Raw genomic sequence first — 7,898 nt, 5'->3', positions numbered from 1 at the left:
CCTGTATTTAGGTTTGTTATTTACCACTTTTGTATTTCTTTCTAATTTTAGACTTTTGTGCTTTATTACTTTGAAAAATTCAGTTCTTTAATTAAAAGAAAATAGGCAGATATTTGAAGTTTCGTTCATTTGGGGCAGGGGTTTGGGCAGTTCCCCTTCTCCATTTTGAGATTTTAGTTATTAGTACAGTAATGCTGATGTCAACAATGCAACCCCTGAAAAACATTGACACACAATTAAAGAGCATGCCCAATAATAATTATGAGCTTAAACCAACTGTCAGGGGACTATTCAGAAACCAAAAGAGATGATCAGAAACGAGGCAGACACCAAAGTGCAAGGCAAAGTTGAAGGTCGGGAAAACTGGGCAGAAGATGAATCCGAAACAAAAAACACAAAACTTGGGCTTACTTAGGAAAGATGTTGGCTTCCACTAAGAACGAACAACCCATGAGCTGCCATATTTACAGTATAGCAGATTTAGTAGCGACGTTGATGAACCAAGCCCTGCAAGACTGAGAATGGAAAAAAATGACAATGCATGGCCAAAATGGCATCTTGCAAAACAAAAAAACAGTAACAAAAATGAAAAAGGTGAAAATTTGAAATCTCCATACAAGTCCGTCAAACAAGACACATACAATTGAACAAATGCTACACAAATGGTTAAAAAAATACATAAAACAGCAAAATTACCTGATTCCTAACACACCTGGAATATAATGTTTTCCAAGCATCAATGCGAATGCGTTACCCAGAATTAGAGCTGGAGAGTAATCAGATGTAGGGAGATGATATTAGGTTGGCATTTAGTACAAGGATAAGGAGATAAACACTTCGTATTTATCAATCAATATGTAGCACTACAGGGATTGAGGAAAGTTTTCTGCACAATAGTAAAGTATAAGGTTGCCAGATTAGAAATATGGGACACTCTTAAAATCTCTCTTTATATTACTATATATACTCAGCAAAAAAAGAAACGTCCCTTTTTCAGGACTGTGTATTTCAACAATAATGTTTTAAAAATCCAAATAACTTTACAGATCTTCATTGTAAAGGGTTTAAACAATGTTTTCCATGCATGTTCAATTAACCATAATCAATTAATTAACATGCAGCTGTAGAATGGTCGTTAAGACCTTAACACCTTACAGAAAGTAGGAATTTAAGGTCACAGTTCTAAAAACGCAGGACACTAAAGAGACTTGTCTACCGACTGTGAAAAACACCCAAAGAAAGATGCCCAGGGTCCCTGCTCATCTGTGTGAATGTGCATTAGACAGGCTGCAGGGAGGCGTGAGGACTGCTGATGTGGCTAGGGCAATAAATTGCCATGTCCGCACTGTGAGACGCCTAAGACAGCGCTACAGGGAGACAGGAAGGACAGCTGATCATCCTCGCAGTGGAAGACCACGTGTAACAACACCTGCACAGGATCGGTACATCCGAATATCACACCTGCGTGACAGGTACAGGATGGCCACAACAACTGCCCGAGTCACACCAGGAACACACAATCCCTCCATCAGTGCTCAGACTGTCCGCAATAGGCTGAGAGAGGCTGGACTGAGGGCTTGTGGGCCTGTTGTAAGGCAGGTCCTTACCAGACATCACCAGCAACAACGCCGCCTATGGGCACAAACCCACCTTCGCTGGACCAGACAGGAGTGGCAAAAAGTGCTCTTCACTGATTAGTCACGGTTTTGTCTCACCAGGGGTGATGGACGGATTCGTGTGTATCGTCGAAGGAATTGAGCACGTCTGGGACCTGTTGGATCGCAGGGTGAGGGCTAGGGCCATTCCCCCCAGAAATGTCCAGGAACTTGCAGGTGCCTTGGTGGAAGAGTGGGGTAACATCTCACAGCAAGAACTGACAAATCTGGTCCAGTCCATGAGGAGGAGATGCACTGCAGTACTTCAAGCAGCTGGTGGCCACACCACATACTGACTGGTACTTTTGATTTTGAGCCTCCCTTCATTCAGGGACACATTGTGAAACATTTTTAGTTTATGTCTTATGGTGTTGACTCTTTTAGTGTTCATACAAATATTTACACATTAAGTTTACTGAAAGTAAAACAGTTGAAAGTCAGAGGACGTTTCTTTTTGCTGAGTATGTATATATATATATATATATATATATATATATATATATATATATATATTTATACATGCACCCTACACACCCAGACCAATATCTTCCTATATAATACGCTACCGTGGCTGTTTGTTTGTCTGTTCAGGATTTTAAATTACCTGTAGCTCGCAAATCGTTTCACCGATTGACTTGTAATTTGGTACACATTACGTGATGTCTACTATTGGCTTTTGTGGTGATGATTTGTATTGCTCTTTTTATTTTTATTTTATTTTTTCGTAAAATCAACTCTCCGCAACGCGCAGCAGGGCATGCGTATGGGCGCCGTTCTCATTATCCACCACCTTCGCTAATCATTCTTGAGGCAGATTGGCGCTTAAGTGAAAATTTAAAGAAAACGTACTAAGTAATTGCAACACAAAAACTAACTTAATCTGTTTTAATGCGAAAAGGTGCTAACGAAAGAAGAGAAGCAACGGGCCGCTAGGGTGGAGAAAAGACGAGCTGCTCAGGAAACAGCAAGCGCATCAACCTCTGAGCAAACAAAGGCTAAACGTACAGAGAAAGAGGATGAAAACTAGGAATGCTCAAGTCAAGTGTATTCACTGCACGTTATCGCGCAGTACGCCGTTACTGTATGATATAAAAGTAGAGACATAAGTTAAAAACATAAAGCAAGGATTTTAATTGGTTATGCGGAAAACGAAAGTAAAATCATTTGAAAATTATTTACTGAAAGTGCAATTACATACATCACAGTTTGCTTCAAAACAGCTTCTGCCTTGTTTGATGTCCATTCACTGGAATATTCATCACAAAATTTACACTTACGTTTTGGCATCTTGGGATGGATGGATTTGTTTTTAAGTTAGAAAAAAAGTGGGCCGTAGAAAGTAGTAACAACACACTTTGTTGACAGTCACTGTATGTTTCAATGCTGATACAGAAGTACACAGCAGCGCGGCTGGAGAGCAAAATGGTAGAAGTGACGCTGTCCTCAGCCAACCATAGCAACTGAACAAGTTGCAAACAGGCAGCAAACACTAGTTTCCTCATTACATTTGGGTTATTTTCATCAAGGGAATCTGAGAAAAGAAAGTATAATTACTTATAAAGTTACAACTAAGCACCATAAGAAGGTAGCTAAAAGATATTTTTGTTATGAAATTTGAAAATGAACTAAATATGGGACATTTGGGTGTCCCTGAAAGGTCAGTACGGGACAAGGGGCAAAATGATCAAATATGGGAAATGTCCCCTATATAAAAGGGACGTCTGGCAACTCTAAGCATAGGGAGATTTCTTCCAACATTCACTCCAACGAAGCATCAAATGCATGCAGAACTTACTCAGATGTCCCCAAGAACGTGTATATAAATGTCACTCTGAATATCCGAGCATGTAATTTGTCAATTGTTAACCAAAACAAAATGACTTGGACCTTAAAATTCAAAACAATATATAAATAAGTAGAACATCCTTGCTTTTCTCTCCTCAATAAAATGGCACCACTTTTTATACAATAGTCTAATAATAATTTTAACCAAAGAAAGAATCCCACTTCTGCTATCATATGTGGCTCATTTCTCAGCAGAAATCCCATTGCTGCCACCAATGAGGGAGACATTTAACAGCAGGACCCTTCAGAAGATATCCATTCATCCATCTATTTTCAAACCTCCTTAAATCCATTTGAGTCCCTGGAGCAGGAGGCCATCTTGGCAGCATCAGGCAAGGTGCTGACCCCTTCAGAATCAAGAGTTCATACAAAGCATATATAATTTTTTTTTTTCACTCTAGTTAAAGTTAAAAAAAATATATAATGCACACTTTATTTTTTTTATGTTGATTCAGGAAAAACAAAGGTGTTAATGAATTTCTCTTCACAATGCCATGTCCTCACTCGTTGCATTTAGAGAATAAATAAATGAATGAACAGAGCCAGGCTTTGTACGTACTCTGTAATTATAGATTCTATTTATACTCTAAGGGTGGTCTTTCTGCTTCAGGCAGCATGTGTTTATTCAAGCAGCAGATGCAGACCATGATTATGTTGTAGCTTTATCACTATCCAGGGCAGCTCCTTGCTTGTGTGAGCCATGACTTTCTACATGGTAGACACAATAGTGGATTTACTTTTGGGTTGAACATGCGTTTTGCTGAAGCAGTCAGTCTAGTCGGATGTGATGAATGCCTAGGAAAAGGCATAAAGGGCAAAAATAATGAGGATGTAAGTAAGAAACCCTAAAAACATCAATTCTAATCAGTTTGCCACCCGCTGCTCTGCATGTAGACTATCAGTCCTCGCAGATTATGTTGGAGTATTTACATTTTGTAAATCCTTTCAGTATGATACAAGACAGCCATAATCTCACTGTTATTTCAAAATGCTTTACTGATTTGTTGTGATTTTTCAAGGGTGGATATCAGCTCGGGCGGCACGGTGGCGCAGTGGTAGCGCTGCTGCCTCGCAGTTAGGAGACCCGGGTTCGCTTCCTGGGTTCTCCCTGTGTGGAGTTTGCATGTTCTCCCCGTGTCTGCGTGGGTTTCCTCCCACAATCCAAAGACATGCAGGTTAGGTGGATTGGCGATTCTAAATTGGCCCTAGTGTGTGCTTGGTGTGTGGGTGTGTTTGTGTGTGTCCTGCGGTGGGTTGGCACCCTGCCCAGGATTGGTTCCTGCCTTGTGCCCTGTGTTGGCTGGGATTGGCTCCAGCAGACCCCCGTGACCCTATTCGGATTCAGCGGGTTAGAAAATGGATGGATGGATGGATATCAGCTCCCCCAAGAGACATCTGCTCAGAATATTTGAGGGCTGTCTGGGGAAGCCTCACTGCTGAGGCCATAGATGAGACCCACTGTAAGAGTCCAACTGCTCTTCTGGGTTGGGAGGGTTCGTCTTCATTTAGACACAGAGCACCAGGCTAACAAAATGCAGCAACTTTCTAAATGAATGGAGAGTGCCGGCTTACCAGAAAGATGTGTGTGATTTGCAGTACTGCCCCGTGGTGGCCGTTCACATAAATGCAGATTATTTAGTTGTGGGTGTTGTGATTAAAGTTCCACCATTGTTCCCAGTTGAAACAGCAGAGTAAGAAACACCTAGAACAACTCAACATATCTTGACCCTGCAATAGTCCTGCATCAATTGATACGCTTTCATTTCTGCAGCAAACCAAATATATGAAGTAACCTCAAGAAACACCTACAAGAGCCACTGCTGAGAATGGTTTGGAAGCTGTGGGGTTCCTGTGAAAGCAGAAGACGTTGGAGACTAAGGCCAGACATGATGGGCCAATAGGGAACCTTAAGGAAGCCCATTTTGGTTACCCTGTGATGGAGGTTTATAAAGAATATTCAGGTACGGATGGTCTGGTCATCTAACAAATAGTCAATGGATCTACCTACCACTACTGTGCCGAGTATTCCAGCAGGAGAACAAAGGCTGGGACCAAACCGAGACTTGTTGAGAATTCAGATCTCCAGTGCAGTCACTTTTGTCATGTCTCCATTTTGACCAACAGTACAGGGGAGATGAAAGACACAGAACAAGTTAGGATGGGTAATGCAAAGGAACCGAGACCGCTAGAGGTGCATTCACTCAAAACAAATATTTTTAGATGCATACATTGTAAACAAACGTATTTATCATTGTCTCCTCAAATGACTTACACTCCGTCAACACAATGGGCTCATCAATTTAGATCAAATACTGTAGCCACCGATGTATAAGGCGAAGTCAGGCGTGGGTAAGACGCGTGTCAAAGAAATCTCACAGTCCAAAAGTTCGTTTTAAAATATTTAGTGAAAGTTAAAAGCTAATAATCCACACAAGAATAAAACGAAAAATAGTTACACATGTAGAATAAAGGCAAAAAAAAAAAAGGCTCTTCTATAAACTTAGCTTTTCTTGGGAAGCTTTGGTTATTTCTATACTTAAAGGTTCTTTATTTCTTCTTCTGTATGCCTTAAACATACGGTTCAACACTTAAATCTTTTATTTGACGAGTTACTTCACACTCAAAAGGCCCGTAGGCCGTTGGCACTGTTTTGATTTGGGATAATGGTTCAAGGGATTAGAACATAAGTAGGCAAAGAATCAGAGAGAAGAGGTCCAATACTTCTATTTTATTTACTTAATCAACTATAATAATCAAACACATATAATGCAGACATACAAAACAAAACAATACTTACAGACATATAAAAAGACCCAGAGCCATCATCCCAGACCAGTAGACTGAGGGGGCCCGCTTGTCAGTCTTGTCAGAGGACCAACTCATTTGCCTTTTTTAAATACCGGGCGGTGCGCTGTCCCCACGGTTGAGCCTCCAAAGAAACTGAGGGCGAAACCTTCCCTTATATACTAATTGAGCGTCCTTGCCCAAAGCGGCTTACGTGCAAGCAGTGTATACAGAAGTGATTAGTTTCAGCACACACACCTTTCCACGGGACGCGGTGTTGTTTTGCACTTGGTCCTGGAGACGGCACCTGGTACTAAAAGACACACAAAAATAAGAGCGCTAAAAGCCCTTTGAAGTGAAAAAAAAACCAAGTCAGCGTAACCTTGGCTGTATCTTTAGAACATTCCCGGCTGTTTCTCCCAAAACATTAGTAATGCAGCTGGGTTTCGCGCTGAGCGACCAACGCCCATCTGCTCTCTTGATCCCCCCCTCTCTTTAGAAAAATCCTTCCATTACAGGCACATAGACATGCGCCCAGGCACGGTCACGTACGCCAGCACGTACGCGAGCACAAACAAGAACACGGTTAGAAAACCGTATGCCTCTGTACCTTACACAAGGCAAGGCTAGACACTAACTGGAGAACATTGTTCACTCAAAACTGTTAAGAAATGACAGGAAAATACCAACTCAGTTCAATTCACGGGGGTTATAGGAACCTCCCATATTTTATGCATTATCATTTAATAAATATTCATACATTTTATAGAACTAGGGAAATGGATCTTACAAATACATTTTCTTAAGTTCAAGAAACTAACTAACAGAACCTCAACCTTGTTGTACTTTACTGGATATAATGTATGAACTAAATGGACTTACATAAAAGACACATCACAGCACTTTGTCTTTACTTAGCTGTAGATAGCAATACTAATGAATTACATTTTGTGCAACAAATATTCAAATTATATCAACACTGTTCAATTTCATGAAGTGTACAGCCATTCAATTATTACCACATAAGGTAATCAAGTTACATTTCGGTTGACTGCATGCAATCCAAACATTAACTAAATTGCTGTTTTGGAAACAAAGAAAGAAAAGCTTTTCTGATGTAGGGTGGGTGACGTGTATCACATAAAAGTCTCGTAAATTGGCTTCCACAACCCCCACCGCATTTGGGGGGAAAAAAAATCAATTTACTAAGCCATTAACTGCCTGTCCAAGTGGAAAAAGGTGCGAGGATCCCCCCCGAATGTGTTGTCAAGAAAAGGGGCCGTTCTTTATGCAAAATATCACACGTTATGCAAATATGGGATAGTCAAGTACATAAAACTTGACTATTTTAAAATAAACCAATTTAACTTTGTACAGGGAAAGAGGGAATAGCATGTTTAGAGGATTAGAAAAGTAGTAATTCTGAATACGACTGACATAAAATTAGGGAGTAATGACAATAGTCCTTGAGACTGTTTCTGTTGAAAGAAGATAATCTGGTTGTGTTGTTTCAAAATATAATTGTGTTAGTGTAACAGTTAGCATTGACTTAAATGTCAAATAACGAGAAAAAGGCACAATACCAGAAAATTATATTAACTCTTTCAGGGCTAA

General features: G+C 40.3%; 1 long non-coding RNA gene across 1 annotated transcript; it reads right to left on the bottom strand.

The window, feature by feature from the left end:
* Positions 1-3,147: 3,147 nt before the first annotated feature.
* On the bottom strand, positions 3,148-6,336 carry LOC120517954. The gene is made up of 3 exons (XR_005631148.1): positions 6,298-6,336; positions 5,509-5,606; positions 3,148-3,186 (listed from the first exon to the last, which is right to left on the bottom strand). It is a non-coding gene; the product is annotated as an uncharacterized LOC120517954 (long non-coding RNA).
* Positions 6,337-7,898: the final 1,562 nt, after the last annotated feature.

This window comes from Polypterus senegalus, chromosome 17 (genome assembly GCF_016835505.1).
Source record: "Polypterus senegalus isolate Bchr_013 chromosome 17, ASM1683550v1, whole genome shotgun sequence".
Taxonomy (NCBI): Eukaryota; Metazoa; Chordata; class Cladistia; order Polypteriformes; family Polypteridae; genus Polypterus; species Polypterus senegalus.
The sequence above is the reverse complement of the archived record's forward strand: the minus strand, read 5'-3'. Positions and strand labels throughout refer to the sequence as shown.